The 20,738-nt window shown below is 38.5% G+C and overlaps 2 pseudogenes; both read left to right on the forward strand.

Moving 5' to 3' along the window:
• LOC149028786 (ATP phosphoribosyltransferase 2, chloroplastic-like) overlaps nt 1–20,738 on the forward strand; it is a 71,848-nt pseudogene that overhangs the window by 10,400 nt on the left and 40,710 nt on the right.
• Nucleotides 6,929–10,205, forward strand: LOC149028787 (wall-associated receptor kinase 2-like; annotated as a pseudogene).

Raw genomic sequence — 20,738 nt, forward strand, 5'->3', positions numbered from 1 at the left:
TACGGTATTTATGGATACATGTTCTACTTGTGCCACACAAAGTACTTGTATTATAAAAATGTATACGAAAATGCCTTAGTTGCCATATTGTCACCTTCCCCAACCTCTTTGGTCGCCTTATCAGCTTTACAACCATGGAGAATACCCCCAAAAAAATGGAAATACATGGAAATTTAACATCTTACCAGTCTAGCCATGCTTAGATATTCATTTTATCAAATTTCCTTACCACCCTTCCAAGTGGCAAATCTTGGTGCCAGGCTGTAGAAACCCTCTAGACATAACTGTTTATAGAGAAATCTTTGCCATTTTAACTATGATCAGAATATTTCAAGAGATTGTTAAAGGGAAACATAATAATGAATTCAAGGCCTAAGTTACGTAAAAAATTCACCCCAAGATAAAAAGATGGGTCACCCTTTCCCTTCAGTTATCCAATTCCACACCCCAAGGAGAGGGTGATTCAATTTGGCAATACGCAAGTTTGTGCATGCCTCCTTTTCACTTCATGTTTTCTTACCCAAGAGAACGATTTTCATGACTTATTGTTCATTTGTGATTCTTTTTGTACTAGATGGGGATAGCAGATGCTATTTTGGATCTTGTGAGCAGTGGAACAACACTGCGTGAAAATAATCTGAAAGAAATTGAAGGTGGAGTTGTTTTAGAAAGCCAGGTATATTCTTCTAATCCTTGGAACCCATGTAGTGGTAGAGTCAAGCATACAAGAAAGCAACTGAAATCTAGTATTGTATATATATTCATTTTAGTGTTGTAACAATTCACACTCACGACTAGAATGTGTTTTAGACATTACTCATGAGGTGCTTGAAAGACTGGAGGCTCATTTGAGAGCAGCTGGTCAGTTCACTGTGGGTAGCTTTTGCCACTCAAGATAATTTAATTTTCTCCATTGCAATTTTCTCTGTTTTTTTATGCTTTTAATGGTAGGTAGTTGCTAACATGAGTTGAACTAGTGAAGAGGAAGTGGCTAAGAGTATTGTAAACCAGACATCATTAACGGGGTTGCAGGTGAGGTTTCAGAATTGAAGATACTAAACATGCTCCACCCCCTCCTTTCTAACCTTACCCTTCAGTCGTTCACACTTACATTTTTGGTCTAGTCTGTTTGTCCTACTTGGAGGGCAGCATTAATTATTCAAGGGATGCTTCTTTATGTGCTTTTGAATCTACTTGTATGACAAAATTGAGGACAAAAACTAAGAATTGTCTAGATGTCCTTTGTCTATTATGACTTTGTTTCTCTGATGTAATACATACATGCAGGGACCTACTATAAGTCCAGTCTTCTGTAAACGTGATGGTAAAGTTGTTGCAGACTATTATGCGATCGTCATTTGTGTTCCAAAGAAGGAACTCTACAAAGCCGTTCAGCAGCTGAGAGCAGTAAGAGAGACTCATTTTCCTTTCAATGTATCTACTAACCATTTTTGTAGCTGTTTGTTAACCTGGATCACAAAATGGGGGGGAACAATATTTGTCCGTATGTCTTGTGTCATACATCAGTAATTGTGTCCGTGTTGGAGTCATCAGTTTAGGTTTCACATTCTTGTCTCCTTTTGAAAGAATTTTTCGAGCTTCATGATTCAGTTGCATCCCCTGGCCTCACTTGTGCAGGTTGGAGGCAGTGGAGTTTTGGTTTCTCCTTTGACGTTTATTTTTGTTAGGTTTTTTTATTAAAATCTATATTATCTATATATTAAGTTTCAAAATTGGTTTTTGCATTTCTTTTATTTAATTGTTTTGTTTGTGTGTGGGACCCTTGAGGTAAGGGTGGTAATGAGGCACCATGAGGTAAGGGTGGTAATGAGGCACCATGAGTAAAGGAGGCCCTTTATGACTTTGGTTATGAGGCTCTTCATGACATTGGTCATGGGTCTTAAAGGTCTTGATCATGGTGATGAGGTGGGCTAACTTGAATGGTGGAATTACTCAAATTCTAACTCTTGACCTTTATTTCTCATTTCAACTTCATGACCATTCATGGCCATTACCATGAGTGGGGGTTAAGGTCTTTGAATGGGTTAAAGCCTATTCATTCCAAAGAAGTGAATATGAGAGTTACTTCCCCAAGTAGTGGGGAGGTTAGGTCAAGGGGGTTTATTCACATTAGTGGAGGAGGGACAAACCATTGATTCTCCATTAGTGGAGAATTGATTCTCCCCTTGTGAGGAGGTGTGGTTTGGGCCTATATAAACCCAACCCTTCCTTGCATATTGTGTGCTATTGTGACACTCTTCACTCACATTATTTGTTTTACAAAGTTCATTTCTTTCTTGAGTTGTCTAAGTGTTGTGCTCTAGTTTTTGGCTCATTGAAGGGACTAGAAGAACTACCTCATCTTCTAGTTGGAGGTTGCTTTATCTTGGAGGTGGTGGTGCGAAGAACTCTTGGTAGTAGGGTGCATCAATTACCTTAAAGACAGCACTCAAGGTGTGACTCAACCTCTTGGTGGTTCGTTCGGTTGAAACTCCAAGCGCTCCGAATTGGCTAAAGATCTTCTTCTCTCAATTGTATTGTAATTTCATTTGTGTGTATTTGAAGAATTGTAATACAATTAACCCAACAATTTTTTACGAAGAACCTCCGAGGTGGCGTGCACTTCTTACAAAGCTTGGGGTTTGATCTCTGGGAGATGTGCAACTGCTGTAGATGCACATTCTGTTTTGGTTTTAGTGCTTAATGTTTCCGGTTGAATGCTTGGGAGGATGACCAACACTCCTCCATTAGAGACATTTTATTTATCCCATTTGTTCGGGGTTGGACATTGCTACTATTGGTAGCCAGAGATTTTATACTTCTCTGCATCATATCTCTTGCTCTTAATTTCTTTTGTTTCAGAAAGGGTTTTCTTCGGGTGGGTGGGGGGCGTGAGGGGTCCGATTGGTTAAGGTTGGAGGGGACGGTTGTCTACCTTGTGCTTACTAGAGGGCTTTCATTATTGCCCAATGTGTTTGAATCTGCTTTGTTTGGAACTAGGGCTTAGCTTGAAACTTGTGATCCAAACACAAACTGTAACATTAGTTTGTCTATCATATACATAATGGGTTTTGATTTTTGGATTGAATGGCAGATGCAGTAATTCCCTGTAGCCGATTCAAGGGTTTTGAAGGTGATCTTGTAAGTGTTGTGGGTAAGGTTTCCATGGCGAAATATCTCCGTGTACCTGTAGACAGGTTTCCCATTTTTGAAGCTCTGAAAGAGCATTCATGCTGACCATAGAAATGGCCTCACAGGCTGGCTGTATTTTTAATTTTTCCTCGTTGAGGCATGACTTGCCACTGTTCAAGATGAGCTAACCAGAGCCTTGTTGGATACTTTGGTCAAGTGATCCCCTCATTTGTTGAACAATCATGGGTACCGTTGGGCTTTGTTCTGTCAAAAGCACATCCAAACTGTACAAAGTAATTTATATTTTTCGTAAGCCGAGTATACAAATTAATGCCATTACTGGATTTTGACCTTAATTTTTGTAGCTTCGTTTTGACATCCTCAGCTAAACCTAGGGATCGAAAAATACTCTCTATCGGGTAAATCTTGTTTCTTCGATCAAGTTCGATCAAGTTCGATCAATGATATTTTTTTGTTTTCTTTTTCATTTCGTTTGTTCAACGTTAAACCCTAATTTCTACTGTTGCATTTGGTTTTGAGATATAGGGGGTTTTGGGTTTTTGTTCGAAGTGTATCAATGAGATATTGACTCCCCATCAGTTTTTGCAGATGTTTTTTTTGGGTTTTTAGCTTTTAGCTTTAGCTTTAGCTTCAAGGATTGACAACAATGGTGGATGTATGATGGTCCTATTAGGAGTTGCAATCCCGACTGTTTTTGTAGGGTAGCTATAAGGATGAAGACAAGGCGAGCGAAGAGGTGAGAATTAAGAGTGCTTGGGGATGGGAGAAGGCTTCGATGACATATTCATCTGCGAGAGAGTTTGTACTTCAAGAGAATGCTGAAGTAGGTTGAAGGATTCTCTAAAGACACAAGTCCTGATACGTGCATTACCTTTTGTGATGTGTCACAGATCGATGCTTACAGTGATGCTTGTTATTCGTGAAATAAAAGTAACCGCAAGTGTACGGTATTATGTAGCTAATGGGTTGATCAAGGAGATATGTCACTTTAGAGTTCAACATTTTAATGGTAACACGAAAGTATATAAATATAAAATATTTAACTTTTTAACTAATTAATTAAATTAATTTAATAGATCTAAATGAGTGGTCTAACACATACATTTAATGCGATCGAATTGAGAATAAAAATAAAATAAATATAACTTAATCATTCATCATCTAAAAAAATTGCATTAATAAAAAATAAGAATAAAAAATGCGAACAAAAAATAAATAAACAAATAAAAGGAAGCGATCCGAATGTCAGCTCTAGATTGAAGGAAATTGAATATAACTAGGATGACTTTGATCGTAGATTTTTTGAGTTCTTTTAGAGGACCATAAACTAATATTGGGTCCCTTTAGTGCAATATATTACGTACGGGTCCCAAGCAAACTAATTATTAAGTATATTCAAATGTCAAATATGGAAGGACCAAAATGCCCTCAGATTATTTAATATATTGTGTTATTATAATTTTTTTTTAATATATATTTTTTAAGTAGTAAAATTATCTAAATATCCTTAGGTGGTGAAGGAAAAATCCCCTTCACCCATCTTCTTCTATCTCTTGCTAGAAATCACCACGCCCCTTTTCTTGCTGAAGACTACCAATCCCATTCCCGCCGGAGACTCCACGCCCCCCACTGACTTTCCCCCTGCCAGAAATCACCCACCCGAAATCACTTGATGTTTCAAGTGATTTTCTAATTGCCGAAAGACAAACCTACAATTGATGGAGATGGGAAACCGAGTAGAATGTTCAAACTGAAAAGGATTGATTGATTGATTGGCCAATATGGTTTTGTAATAAAATCACAAGATTTTCTTTATTTGCCAATTCCCATCTATATAAGCTTCCCTGCAATTTTCTGTTTGACTTGCGTCGTTCTTGCTCATAGTCTTGTAGAAGAGGACAAAAGAGATAACTAAAAATGAGAAAGTTGGAAGGCAAGATTAAGAGAGAATGAGGCAAGTCAATTGTACCTTTCAATCAAAGTGCGTTGATTTGAAAATCTCTTCTGGGCAATTTGTCAAACACCACACCTGCTCCAACACGTTTCTTCGAAAGTTCAGCCGAAACCCCAAGGACCCAAAGATTACTGAAACATTGATGGAGATTTTTTGATGACTGAGCTTCTTCGTCCTTTCCAACTACTAAAAAGAAGAGCTTCCTCTCTCTGGGTTTCATGGTTCAAGTTCAGAATTCATGCCGTCAACCCTCCTGTGATTATCATTTGGGTTGATTTCAAAAAATCAAAATCGGTTGTGGCTGTTCTTTGCCCCTTGTCTGGGGCATTGACACCTTCAACTCTCTCTAGATCTTTCTTTCCATATGTTTGAATTCTTCCTATGTACCCAATTTCTTCTCTCTCTAATAACGATGGAAGTTCATGTATTAGACTTGGATGACTTTAGATGAACGGTACAAAATTCCTTCACGCGTGATAGAGAAAGCTTTCTCTTCTGTTTTATTTGCTTCTTCTTTTTCCAATCAAATTATGCAAATGCCGTGTAAAAAGCTTTTGTTATTTCAAAAGTGTGTACCATGTAATTTAGGCCATGACAGAAGGTGAATTCTAATTTCACTTCAATAATAGTGAATATCATATAAAAAACTCAAGATTTTATTAATGTGGTACCCATATCAGTGGAGAACATAATAATTTAATAAGACAAAGTGCTTAAAGCATCTTGTCCAATTAGACGAACATCTCTCAATGTATCAAATACTATTGAATCATCACTCAAATGGTTTATGATCTAGTCTTGCCATTTTTCAATTAGAATTAGTTTACACAACTCTTGATGGATCTTATAATTTTGAGGTTCAACATGACTTTGATGTCTCACAATGATTAGAATATGTTTTTTTCTTTTTCTTTTTCTGGATCCAATATATGTTCGTAATTCAATTAAAAGGTGTAAATACGTTTTCGATAATATATATGGCAATGTGAAAATCTCAATTATCAATTTAATCTTGGAGGATGTTGGATTGTTTTAAGTCTATTTGACTAAGTGGACCATTGGACCATTTGCATTATTCATTTGGTAGTTGGTCTTAAGGGCGAAGCCATGATTTATTATTGAGAAGGGCCAAGTATTGATATTTCACACAAAACAAAACATTTTTCTTCTCATAAAGAATCTCTCCAATCGGAGGGCTAAGCACTAACTTCACATATACAAAGAAGGTTGGAGGGAAATTTTCATAAATGCGAAAGGGAGATACTTCAAAAAATTGCTCTACCTTTGAATGGGCTTTTGTAGTCCCATAAACATAAAAAGGAGAGACATGCGATTATGTATCGCATCCAAGGTTTAAAGTGATACTAGTCGATACGTATCTGTATTTGATCCAACCGATACGATACATCTCGAAACACCTCTCCATTGAATTACACTAAAATACATTAGCCAGAGCGATACAAAATTCGATACAGGACGATATGTCTCTTAAAATCACCTGACCGATACGATACTCGATACAGATACTTTAAACCTTGATCGCATCAGTTGTATCGTATCAAATAATGGGATTCTTTAAAGTTTGCCTTCACTCCACTTGAATATTGTTGTGTGGGAGCCGGAGTCAATTTGGGAAATCTAGTTCTACTAGGAAAAAAAAATAATAATAATAAAACTTTTGGAATCTTTGTTATTTATTCTGTATTTTCTATTGCCATGGTGCTGTCGGCAGCGAGGTTTTTTGACTTTTTTTTGTCAATTTTCGTTTTTTACGGCGAAGAAGGTTCTAAGAAATTGCCTTGCTCATTTATTTTTTGTTGATTTAGCAGCGGAGAAAGTAGTAGTAACGGGTTATATAAGGTACAAATTTGGTTGATCTTACATCGCTTCTCGTTTTCAATTCCTTTATCGGGGTAATTGATAGAAGATGAAGTAATTAAGTAGTTTGGCTGAATAGTGGTCGATTGGTACCTTGTACAAGCATTTCTGTAGAAGGTCAGATGGAAATCATAAGCTTGGCCATCGTTCTGAATCCTTTGGTGATGTTGCTATTTCTTTTTTCATTGGTAGAAATAGCCACGGCAGTTCCACCACCACTAGCCTTGCCGGGTTGCCGCAGCAAATGTGGAGATGTAGAGATACCCTACCCTTTTGGCCTCAGGGAAGGTTGCTTCAGTAGCGATATTCACTAGAAACTCACATGTGATGCTCGAAGTGGTACCCTCAAACCCTACTTTGGAAATTTTACAGAGGTTCTTGAGATATCATTATTGGAATCTCATTTTGTTCTGCGTTACCCAGATGTTTCTTATGAATGCTTCAATAATACAGGAAACAATACAGAATCGGTCTTAGAAGGATATTACTTCGAAGATTCACCGTTCAGGGTCTCAGTCACCCGCAATAAGCTCATAGGCATAGGTTGCAACACTGTTGCCATCCTAAATTCAAATTTTGGGGATGATAGCGGAAATTTCAGTAGTGGGTGCATATCAATGTGTGATAAGTTGGATAGTGTGACCAATGGGTCTTGTTCTGGAATTGGTTGTTGCCAGACCTCAATTCCATTGGGTCTGAATGAAATTGATGTGACTTTTGGAGTTTCTAGCAAAAAATCGAATCCAAAGTTCAACCCTTGCAGCTTTGCCTTCATAGGTGATTATGAATCCTTCACCTTCGACTCATCACATCTTTCAAGAAAGGAATTTAACAGGTCGATATCCCAAGCTGGTGGGTCAGGGCGATTGGCAACGAAAGATGCGGGCCAAACAGCTATCCCTCTAACTCAACCAATGCCCCTGGCTACAATTGTACCTGCAACGATGGTTTTGAAGGCAACCCTTATCTCCCTCATCAAGGATGCCGAGGTAAGTAGTATCTTATCTTTTCTTGAGTCCTTAGTTTGTTGTTGTCGGTCATGCATCTAGACTTCGTTACATTCGTTATAGTAGCTAACGACTTTTTCGTCATTCTTGTGATGTGGTAATGCTTTGATGAAGATATAAATGAGTGTGAATCCACTAATAACTGCGATAGGAATGCTATATGCAATAATACCTATGGGAACTATACCTGCCAATGTCGAGAAGGCAACCGTGGCGATGGAATGATCCCCCATATCGATGGCTATGGTAGGCTACGTGGTTCTGGTTGTATTAAAGACACGAAACACATGCTAGTGATAAAAATTGTTGCAGGTAATTTTATTTATTGATAATAAATTTGCTATTTTCTTGCACAGATCTTTTATGAAGTCCTCGTTAGGAAAGAATATTTTTATCAGATAAGCTCAGCATGTAGGCCACCCAACTGTTTGACTTACTAATTTATCGAGTAAACTCGGATTCATTTTTCAATCTACTATGACTTGAATTGGAAAATGTAAGCGATTCAAATCGTGAAATACCAAAGGAGGAAAGAGAGCCAATCAAAAGACCTGTTATTGCATTCAATCCCAATCCAAAATGGGTACTTGTTTATAAATCCTCAAATGTTGAAGGATTACTTATATATATATATATATATATATATATATATAATATATATATATATATATATATATATATATATATATCTAAATCTGACTTTATGCATGTAGGTACCGGTGCAGGTTTCATGGGTTTATCTACCTTTGTTTGGGTTTTGTATTGGGCAATTCAAAGAAAACGTAGACAAAGAGAAAAATTCTTCAATCAAAATGGAGGTCTATTATTGCAGCAACAAATTGCTTCAAAGAAAGGGGAAAAATATATTGCCAAAATTTTCTCTAGCAAAGCATTAAAGAAGGCAACTAATAACTTCCATGAGAGTCAAATAATTGGCGAAGGTGGGTTTGGTAGAGTTTACAAGGGTACCTTATCAAGTGGGAAAGTAGTTGCCATTAAGAAATCCAAAATTGTGGACAAAGGCCAGATTATACAGTTTATAAATGAGGTTGATATCCTCTCTCAAATCAATCATAGGCATGTGGTGAAGCTTTTGGGTTGTTGCTTAGAGATTGAGGTTCCATTATTAGTTTATGAATTCATTTCTAATGGAACCCTCTCTGAACATATCCATAGGAAGAATCAAACACCTAGTCTTTCATGGGGAAATCGTTTGAGAATTGTTGCAGAAATTGCTGATGCTCTAGCGTATTTGCACTCTTCTCATGCAATACCTATCATTCATAGAGATGTCAAGTGTTCAAATATATTATTGGATGATAAATATAGGGCTAAGGTATCTGATTTTGGAGCTTCGAGATTGGTTCCTTTGGATGAAACTCAAAAGATGACACAGATTCAAGGGACTCATGGATACTTAGACCCAGAATGTATTCCTACAGGCCAGCTAACTGATAAAAGTGATGTTTATAGTTTTGGAGTTGTTTTGTTGGAGCTTTTGACTGAAAAGAAACCACTTTTGTTTGAAAAATCTGGGAAGTGTACAACACTAGTGTCATATTTTTTATCTTCAATGAAAGATGGGAATCTTTTTAATATTATTGATGACATAATATTAATTGTTGGGAAGAGAGAACAATTATTGGCGATTCTTTGAACTTGCAAGAGAGGCTCCTAAAGGATAAAAGGGAAGAGAGGCCAACAATGAAGGAAGTTGCAAAAGAGCTTGATTCTTTGAAGATGTTCTACGAACAATCTTCGACACGGCATAATCAAGAGACTGAACCTTTTCTAGGTGAACCATCGACAAATTCTACTAATGCAACTTTTGAAATAGAGATGAGTTATAGTGTAACTGATGATGATCTTAGCTTAGTGGCAAGGTAATCTTTTATTGAAATGGTATTATACTCTATGTTTATAGATTTTCAATATCAATTTATTCTTGAATTTCTTCTATGTGCGAGGTGAGAGAAAGGCAAGTGCTAGTGAAATTCACCGAAGGTGTGTCATGCTTGATGGATTATTTCTGGAGGCTAGATCTATGTTGTTGTACATAACATAACATTTCTCAATCATATCTTAGGAGTTAGTTCGTTTGGTAAAAACCAACACTTCAAAATTAAGTTGTTATAATTTTTTGTTTTGATTATTTTAGATTAAATCACAATCAGATTGAAGTGTGAATATGACTATGATAATCAAATTTGTTCTAAACCTCAAATTATATATCTCTATTCAAAATGAAAAGAAAATTGGCTTCATTGAAACTGTCATGCTTCCCTATTTCCTCAACATCTCCATGAGTCCCTCCTTTGCTTCCTTTTATACTATACAACTTTCTTTGTTCCTAAACAAACTTTCCTTCCCCTCCTCCTCCTTTTCTTTGTAGTTAGTTCAAAGGTGGAAACATATGAACTCCTCATTGAATTGGTTGGATCAACTATGTCTACATATGCCGGGTCCATTTCTCTCTCCCTCGTGGTGTGCTTGATAATATCTGGAAGGATTTATCTACTTTTTATTGGGTGGGCCCAATGAAGGCATGAAATCCATTGGATTTCATGGACAAGATTGTGTAAGTCTAAGGAACAAGGTGGGTTGAGCTTTTGAGACCCTCATTTGCATAATCAAGCTTTACTTGTAAGGGGGGGGGGTGTGTGGAGGCTTTGGGAAATTCTTAATAGTTATTGGACCAATTTCATTAAGTCAATTTATTTCCCAACTCGGCCTCATTACCAGAATAGCCAATGTGTTCAATACTTTTTTTTGGGCCAAATGTGTTCAATACTCGGACTTGGGAAAGCAAGTGGGTACTTGAATTGCTTGGCCTTGGGATGAGTAACTACTGTCGTGAGTCCGAAGGATGTTATTTTTGAGTCTAATTGTCTTCGGTTGGTAAATCTCAGTGTTTGCAATCAATTACGTTTACTACCCTTGGAAAAAAATAATTACAAAGCCCCTTACTATTAAGAATTAAAAGCTATAAATGGACAGCTTGCTAAAGCAGTAAAGGGACATTTGTAATTTATCTTTTTTTAGGGGTAATAGATGTAATTGACTACAAACACGATGGGCAATATGTAATATGCTCCTGAGGTGGTGGCTGTTGTGGAAGATTGTAAGGCTTTTCTTTACTATTCTTCGTGTTGCTCGATTTCATATGTTCTAGAGAATCCAATGGCATTGTTGATTCTTTAGCTAGGTAGACCTTGTCTTTTGGCAAGTAAGGCAGATTGGCCTTCCGTCACTCTGTGGCTTGTTGATGCTTGTGATTGTGTTCTCTTGCCATTCTTTCCAATAGATTTGATTTCAACCGGAAAAAAGAAAAAAGAAATTGTAATCATTTTTGGGCACCTCCTAATGTTAAGTCATTGATCCAACCCTATCCATAAGATTTAGTTTTCCTTTTTTTGTTTATTTAAAATTAGAACATAGATCATGGAAACTAGATTCATTCAATGCAATTGTAGAGCTTAGAATTTATTGAATTGTGGATGTATTGTAGAACCCACATCGGGAAAAAGGGAGAACTAGTTTCTATAGTAGAACTTCCTAATAAGTTCATCATACAAAATGCTGCCAATAATAATTATAAAACCCAAAAGATATTTTTGAAACAATCTATTAACTATTGCGCTGAAGACAATGGGATTACTTCATGATATTTAAGGTTCTAATTGGATGCGTGATTAGTTTTCTTCTATGGTACGTATGTTACGGTAGCATATTCCTTCTTGATATGGTACACTACGCCTCCATGCAAGGCTGGATGTTTTTTGACATTTGTCCCACTCATTCTTTCTCTCTTACAAGTTGAGATCAAGGAATATGATTGCCACACATTCCTAAGTCACTACAACAAAAAGGGCATATTACCGCGGAATTTTCCATGATAAAATGTACCGAAATCCGTAGTAATAGCCAATAACTACAGATTACATGCGGTTTATTATCTGTCGCAACAGGCTTCGTCGCAAACGCAGTAGCTACATATAAAATACTGCATGTACAAGGTTGTCCATAGCTATGGTTTTTTAGTTACAGGTAATTCTTTAGCTATATCTATAGCTACAGATTGTTAGTTACTGAATGTTTCCACACCCAACTTCTAGCTATACATATTGAAGTGATGGATATTTTCGTGGTTATATATCATTTAGCTACGGAAAAAATAATTACGGGTGTTTCCGCGGTTACCCTATAGTTATGAAAAATATAACCATGGACGTTTCCGCATCTAACTTCTACCTACACATATTGTAGCGACAGATAATTCCACGATTATATATCCTCTAGCTGCGGAAAGTATAACTACATATGTTATCGCGGCTACCCTATAGCTATGAAAACTATAATGGCTGGATATTCTACGGCTAACGTCTAACTACACATATTTAAAGGGTAACCGGGTCCTTCCATTATCCAAAGAAGACAGAGCTGCTGTTAGGGAAGATCAAGTCAATTCCATGGTATCAAGAGATACATGGATATGAGATGGAATACAACTCCATCCTTCGATCTTGGGGGCTGGCTCAACGTGAACTTTCTAAGCGCCACGCTTCACTTTCTTGAATATCTGCGAACTTTTTTTCAACTTTCGACTTTTGTCTTTCTTTGTAGTGCCGCCTAGAATGAATCCGGATAGCCTTCGGGTGAGGGCTGCCAAGGTTGTTGTGACTGCAGAGCAACGGTCTCCTCGAGCTTTGAGCTGCAGACGGGTAGCCTCTGTGCCACCTCCGGACCCTTCTTACAAGGGTATCGGGAACCTAAAGCCGGTGGTTGAGGCTTCGTGGAGAGGGAAAAAACCTATGGTGGAAGAGGTGGACATCCCCTCTCTGTTCGAACCAAGAGGAAGCATGACTCGGTCGATGCTTCCGCCCCAAGAAATCCAAGAAGAAAAAAGATTACGAGGAGATCTTCGTTCCTCAATGGTCGGCCGACGCAGGACATACCGAGTCACTCGGGATCCTGAGAAGGCCGCTGAATGGAGCTCTCTCGGCCTTATGCCCGCCCGACCGCCAAGCCTTTGAGACCACGCAAGACGATGCTCTTGTTCATCTTTCCACAAGGTATCATTTTTCTTGAGCCTTTACTACTTGCTTTGTAATCTCTCCTGGGATTTTCCCGATAATCTCCCCTGTCCTTCCAGTAATCTTGTGTTGAGCTTCTATCAACACATGGAGGCATTGAGCCGAGTTGGTTGTAGCGGCTCCTTGCTTGCGGACTTGTGAAGAGAATCTGGCGAAAGCCAATTCTGAGGTGGACCGGCTAAGGGAAGCTGCCGAAGATTGAAGGAGAAGCATGATGAGGAGATAAATTCTTTGAAGAAAGAACTTGACTCGTCAACCATTTGTGCTTGTTGTTGCCGAACATGAGGCCAAGAAAGCAGGGAAGAATGCTGCTATCGCGTTCGGTGAAAGCCTCGAGTTTCGGGACAAGGATAACGAACGGCTGAAGAAGATGGCCTTTCCTAGCAAGCCCAAACATCTTTCACAAGATCTTCGGAAGGACTGCATTCGGAAATATCTGAACAACATTCCCTTTACTGACTTGTTGGGCTCCTTCAACCTTCAAGCTTATCGAGAAGGGCAGAATGATGTCTGGAGAAAGATTATTGAATCTAATCCTTCTTTTGACACAACTCCCTTTCGAGAAGTGTGACAAGGAAATCTTCAAGAAGCTTGAGTTGCCTTTCCCACGACTAGGTTTTGGAAGAGGAGGATCCCATTCCAGCGGACCCCGGATATTGAGAAGTATTTTGCTGATTCGCCGCCTCTTAAAGAACCTCGAAGCACCGCCTCGGATAAAGATTCTAACAAAGACTCTTCGACCAACAATGAGGAAGAACAATAGGAAACCATCTCTAGGATTTTTTTTTTTGTGTGTAATGGTTGGCCCTCTACGATCTTTAATGAAATAGAAATCTATCTTCTTTTTCTCGAACTCTTCCAATGATTGCCTTAATACTTACTCATATCATACCCAGGGAATTGTTTATTCCCTCTCACAAGAGATATTTAATAATGATATAAGAATGATATAAGTTATCACGTAGATTAACTTCTACCTTAGCTGGAGACAATCGTTCGGGACATCAAGGAGATGCGTTCGGGAGAGTTTCGTTCGATCAATTTTGACTCTTCCGAACCTTTTGTGACACCTGAATTTTATCTCCCAACCACTCCCTCTTTTATGACCAAGCCCAAATGTTTTTTTGTATTCGTATACCAATTGCTATTCCCAAGGAATTGGAAATACTCTATTATTTAATCTTTGGTGCGACGGTTGGTATTTGGCGGTATCCTCGTATCGGGTGCATCTTGTTCCACGTGAAAACCTAGTTTAGCCTTCAAGTTTCGAATTTGAAGAGCCGTTGTCCCCCGAACGTTGATCCTGCATTTTTAGGAATTCGAGCGTCTCTTCCATCTTGTCCCTTGATTAACTTGGGCTTTCAACCGTCGCATCTCTCCTTGAGCTAGCTATTTAAGCTCCTCAAGGGGACTTCATCCTCATCTCGCTATCTGCAAGTTATTTACAGTAGATTTGCGAAGTAATATTCTGTCCTCCTTTCTTGTCTCCGTACTCTTGTCCTCCAACAATATCTTCGATCGGAATCGAACAAGTAAGTCTTACGCTCTTCATTCGGTTTGTCACGAACTTCTTTTTCTCCTTGAGTAATCTCCACGGTATTCATCTTTACTCATTACGGAAGTTTCTGATTGGTGTTCGTTACTTCATCCATTCACCGAAATCTAGGGTTTTCCCTTTCTGCCATAAATTGTTAGATTCTCGTGCTGATGTTGCTTTTTGCATTTGCGGTGCCTCCAAGAATTAACTTGGACTTTATTAGGGCAAATTCTGCAACATGGCGCCCTAATGCCGACAAAGGTTGCTTCCTCCGAGGTGACCGCTGCTTTGGTGAATCTTCTAAACGTGGGGATATTGCTTGTTGGTGAATCTTGATTAGATTCCCACGGTTCCTGGATGCTTCTCCCACGCTTCCTCTGCTGAAGAGACCATTCAGTCTTCCAAGGAGGGCGTGGCCCCTTCCGTCGTTGCTTGCATTGTTGATGCCCTGTTGGAGCTACGCTAAGTCTTCTTCCATGATGAAGACCCTTTGGACATCCGAGGGATGTGGTCCCTACGGGTGCCGCTCATATTTCCAACTCTAGTGCTTGTTTGGCATCCTCCTCCACTCCTTCCACTGGGTGGAGGATTTTGCCACTAGGAAGCGCCCTCGGTTGGCCGATGACATGTTCCATCCTTCTTGGTCGCTGAAGAGGTTTGACTTGGTGACGAGGCGATTTTGACAAGGCCTTTGGAATGGTGCCTGCTTTGTTCAAATGCTGCCGAGAGCAAAGCCCTCTCCACGATCCCAGGCAGGGATTTTATGAATTCATTGGTGATGTAAGTTTTTCCTTTATTACCTTTCATTCGAAGATTTTTCTTTTGCTCTTGACTAACTTTGAAGTTGTTGCGGGAGTCTCACTTGGTAACTTTCACAATCAAGTGGGCACCTTTAGACTCGGTGGGCGAGTGATGAAGTTTCCGGGCTTTGGGAAGACTCCAAAGCCAAAGACACCGAGATAGCTCGTCTTGGAAACCAAGCTTGGGAGATTGCCGAGAAGAATTCCGAGAACAAACATCTTTGTTCGGTTGGATGATGCCAAGGAGAGTCCGCGCTAGAGCGGGAAGTAGGAAAGCTTTCAGGGCGAAAGTGGAGCTGTGTCATCGTCCCAAAGGCAAGCTACCATTTTGCCCGAGTCCCTCTCAACTGATGTTGCGGGCTCGCATCTTCAAATATTTGCCCGATGAAGCCTTTTGTTGACATGCTGAACACTTATAACTTGCGGCATACCGAGATGGCGAGACAGGTATGGGAATCGATACTAAGGAGAAATCCTTATTTCAACACGACTCCCCACCGCGAATTGTCATCTGGGTGTTTGCCAAGCTAGGACTTCCTCTTCTTGCCTGGACCAAGGATGCAACGGACCCTCCACCTCGGTCCGGATATCATGCATCATCTTGATGATTCTCCTCCCTATTCTCCTCTCAAAGGTTCACTATGAAGGCTTGCCTTGAATGCGGGTTTGATCAAAGATCAAACTTCTCCCGGGAAAGCTGGATAAAGGTATAGATTGCAGAGGATTTTGTACTTGCAATGCTTCGCAATCCTAAAATGATAACATATGTTTTCCCACTCTTCTTCTTCTTCTTCTTCTTGAATACGAGGCTGCTTCTTGACTACTGTGTTGCTTTGTGGAAGGCTACTTTGATCACCGATGATGACTTTCCTTTTTGAGTGAATGAAGATTGTATCTCAACACTTGTTATCTCATATGTATACTAGATGTAAAGGTTGGCCCCTTCTAGTCATTTAGAGGAATAAAGAATTAATCTTTATCTTTGAACTTTGTCAATCACTTGAGTCATTGTTGCAGTAGGTCTTAGTTGTTTCAAAACAATGCCTATACTTAGAGATTTCCGTAGAAATTCAATAAGTTTTGGGAAGGAACTCACTCGGGTTTTAAACCGATGCCTTGTAGAAAGGTCCCACACGGGTTTTAAACCAATGCCTTTACTTAAGAATTTCCGGAGAAATTCAATAAGTTTGAGAAGGAACTCACTCGGGTTTTAAACCGATGCCTTTACTTAAGAATTTTCGAAAAAATTCAATAAGTTTGAGAAGGAACTCACTCGGGTTTTAAATCGATGCCTTGTAGAAGGTACTCACTCGGGTTTTAAACCGATGCCTTGTAGAAGGTACTCACTTGGGTTTTAAACCGATGCCTTTACTTAAGAATTTTTGGAGAAATTCAATAAGTTTGAAAGGAACTCACTCGGGTTTTAAACCGATGCCTTGTAGAAGGTACTCACTCGGGTTTCAAACCGATGCCTTTACTAAGAATTTCCGGAGAAATTCAATAAGTTTGAGAAGAATTCACTCAGGTTTTAAACTGATGCCTTGTAGAAGGTACTCACTCGGGTTTTAAAATGATGCCTTGTAGAAGGTACTCACTCGTTTTAAACCTGCCTTTTGATTTAGTCGTTGGATCGATCTTGAGTGTTGTATGATGCCCCCAATCAAAAGACGGTATATTGAAACTCGAGAATTGTATTGATTGAGTTTTGTTGCATCATGAATGAAAATGTGAATCTCTTCAAGGATAATATTTCTTCAAATGCACGGCATTCCACGAACGATCCAGCTCTTTACGAGTTGTCATGTTCTTTAGCTTATAAGCTCCCGAACCGACCGGTTTAATAACCATATATGGACCTTCCCATGAAGGGTCCAATTTCCTTTGATGGCGTGGATATGAAGCTAAGGTATTTCTTAATACCAAGTCTCCTGCTATGTATCGAGCGATTCCTTACTCGGGAATTATAATGTGATGCTATCATGCGTTGATAATGTTGAGTTCGCGCTATTGCTTTTGCACAAACTTCATCTAACAAGTCAAGGCTATCTAGCAATCCTTGTTCGATTCGCTTTTCTTGAACTCTCTTTCCCGTGTGTTCCGCCATTACTTCAACAAGTGCCAACGCCGGATCCATAGCCGTTTAAAGGTTTCTCCTGTGGGTGTCGAGCGTAGTCCGATAGGCCCACGTACATTTTGCAAATCTTCAACCCACAAGGCTTTATTAGCTTTGGTCTTCTCTTTATTCCACTCAAGTAATGTTGGTTTGTAACCTCTACTGGCCATTGCTTTGGGGTATCCCCGATGACATACGATGCTTGATCAAGTAAGTCAACAAAATTGTTCAAATTGTGGGTTATCGTGAGTGCCAGATCGGTCCGCGATTATTTTTGGCATCGAATATATGATTGCTCAGACACGAACTTCTCCACCTTTCTTTCGGATGGTTGCGGCGCTAGCCTGCCCATTTGTGAGTATGTTCTTATGTATTCTCTTCCAGGCCTTGGTGATACTCCCATATGTGACTTTTGGAGTTTCTAGCAAAAATCGAATCCAAAGTTCAACCCTTGCAACTTTGCCTTCATAGGTGATTATGAATCCTTCACCTTCGACTCATCACATCTTTCAAGAAAGGAATTTAAGTCAGCCGATATGCCCAACTGGGGGAAAAGGGAAATTCCATCCCTCTAACTCAACCAATGCCCCCTACTTGTACCCGCAGTGGTTTTGAAGGCAACCCCTATCTCCTCATCAAGTGCGGTAGTGTATCTTATCTTTTCTTGGTCCTTAGTTTGTTGTTGTCATGCATCTAGTAGACTTCACACATTGCTAACGCTTTCGTCATTCTTGTGATGTGGTAATGCTTTGATGAAGATATAAATGAGTGTGAATCCACTAATAAACTGCGATAGGAATGCTATATGCAATAATACCTATGGGAACTATACCCGCCATGTCGAGAGGCAACCTGGCGATGGAATGATCCCCATATCGATGGCTATGGTAGGCTACGTGTTCCGTTGTATTAAAGACACCAAACACATGCTAGTGATAAAAATTGTTGGTAATTTTATTTATTGATAATAAATTTGCTATTTTCTTGCAATCTTTTATGAAGTCCTCGTTAGGAAAGAATATTTTTATCGGATAAGCTAGCATGTAAGCCACCCAACTGACTTCTTTCAAAAACAAATTCATTTTTCAATCTACTATGACTTGATTGGAAATGTAAGCATTCAAATCGTGAAATACCAAAGGAGGAAGAGAGCCAATCAAAAGACTTTTTGCATTCAATCCCAATCCAAAATGGGTATTGTTTATAAATCCTCAAATGTTGAAGGATTACTTATATATATATATATATATATATATATATATATATATATATATATATATATATATATATATATATATATATAATATATATATATATTCTAATCATGCATGTAGGTCCGGTAGTTTCATGGGTTTATCTACCTTTGTTTGGGTTTTGTATTGGGCAATTCAAAGAAACGTAGACAAAGAGAAAAATTCTTCAATCAAAATGGAGGTCTATTATTGCAAAAACAAATTGCTTCAAAGAAAGGGGAAAAATATATTGCCAAAATTTTCTCTAGCAAAGCATTAAAGAAGGCAACTAATAACTTCCATGAGAGTCAAATAATTGGCGAAGGTGGGTTTGGTAGAGTTTACAAGGGTACCTTATCAAGTGGGAAAGTAGTTGCCATTAAGAAATCCAAAATTGTGGACAAAGGCTAGATTATACAGTTTATAAATGAGGTTGATATCCTCTCTCAAATCAATCATAGGCATGTGGTGAAGCTTTTGGGTTGTTGCTTAGAAATTGAGGTTCCATTATTAGTTTATGAATTCATTTCTAATGGAACCCTCTCTCGAACATATCCATAGGAAGAATCAAACACCTAGTCTTTCATGGGAAATCGTTGAGAATTGTTGGAAATTGCTGATGCTCTAGCGTATTTGCACTCTTCTCATGCAATACCTATCATTCATAGAGATGTCAAGTGTTCAAATATATTATTGGATGATAAATATAGGGCTAAGGTATCTGATTTTGGAGCTTCGAGATTGGTTCCTTTGGATGAAACTCAAAAGATGACACATTCAAGGGACTCATGGATACTTAGACCCGAATGTATTCCTACAGACAACTAACCGATAAAAGTGATGTTTATAGTTTTGGAGTTGTTTTGTTGGAGCTTTTGACCGAAAAGAAACCACTTTTGTTTGAAAAATCTGAAGTGTACAACACTAGTGTCATATTTTTTATCTTCAATGAAAGATGGGAATCTTTTTAATATTATTGATGACATAATATTAATTGTTGGGAAGAGAGAACAATTATTGGCGCTGTTTAACTTGCAAGAGACCTGCCTAAAGGATAAAAGGGAAGAGAGGCCAACAATGAAGGAAGTTGCAAAAGAGCTTGATTCTTTGAAGATGTTCTACGAACAATCTTACACGGCATAATCAAGAGATCAACCTTTTCTAGGTGAACCATCGACAAATTCTACTAATGCAACTTTTGAAATAGAGATGAGTTATAGTGTAACTGATGATGATCTTAGCTTAGTGGCAAGGTAATCTTTTATTGAAATGGTATTATACTCTATGTTTATAGATTTTCAATATCAATTTATTCTTGAATTTCTTCTATGTGCGGTGAGAGAAAGGCAAGTGCTAGTGAAATTCACCCAAGGTGTGTCATGCTTGATGGATTATTTCTGGAGGCTAGATCTATGTTGTTGTACATAACATAACATTTCTCAATCATATCTTAGGAGTTAGTTCGTTTGGTAAAAACCAACACTTCAAAATTAAGTTGTTATAATTTTTGTTTTGATTATTTTAGATTAAATCACAATCAGATTGAAGTGTGAATATGACTATGATAATCAAATTTGTTCTAAACCTCAAATTATATATCTCTATTCAAAATGAAAAGAAAATTGGCTTCATTGAAACCGTCATGCTTCCCTATTTCCTCAACATCTCCATGAGTCCCTCCTTTGCTTCCTTTTATACTATACAACTTTCTTTGTTCCTAAACAAATTTCCTTCCTCCTCCTCTTTTCTTGTAGTTAGTTCAAAGGTGGAAACATATGAACTCCTCATTGAATTGGTTGGATCAACTATGTCTACATATGCCGGTCCATTTCTCTCTCCCTCGGGTGTGCTTGATAATATCGGAAGGATTTATCTACTTTTTATTGGGTGGGCCCAATGAAGGCATGAAACCATTGGATTTCATGGACAAGATTGTGTAAGTCTAAGGAACAAGGTGGGTTGAGCTTTTGA

Source organism: Hakea prostrata, chromosome 1 (assembly GCF_041222555.1).
Source record: "Hakea prostrata isolate BN-2017 chromosome 1, UWA_Hpros_2, whole genome shotgun sequence".
In the NCBI taxonomy this organism is placed as follows: domain Eukaryota; kingdom Viridiplantae; phylum Streptophyta; class Magnoliopsida; order Proteales; family Proteaceae; genus Hakea; species Hakea prostrata.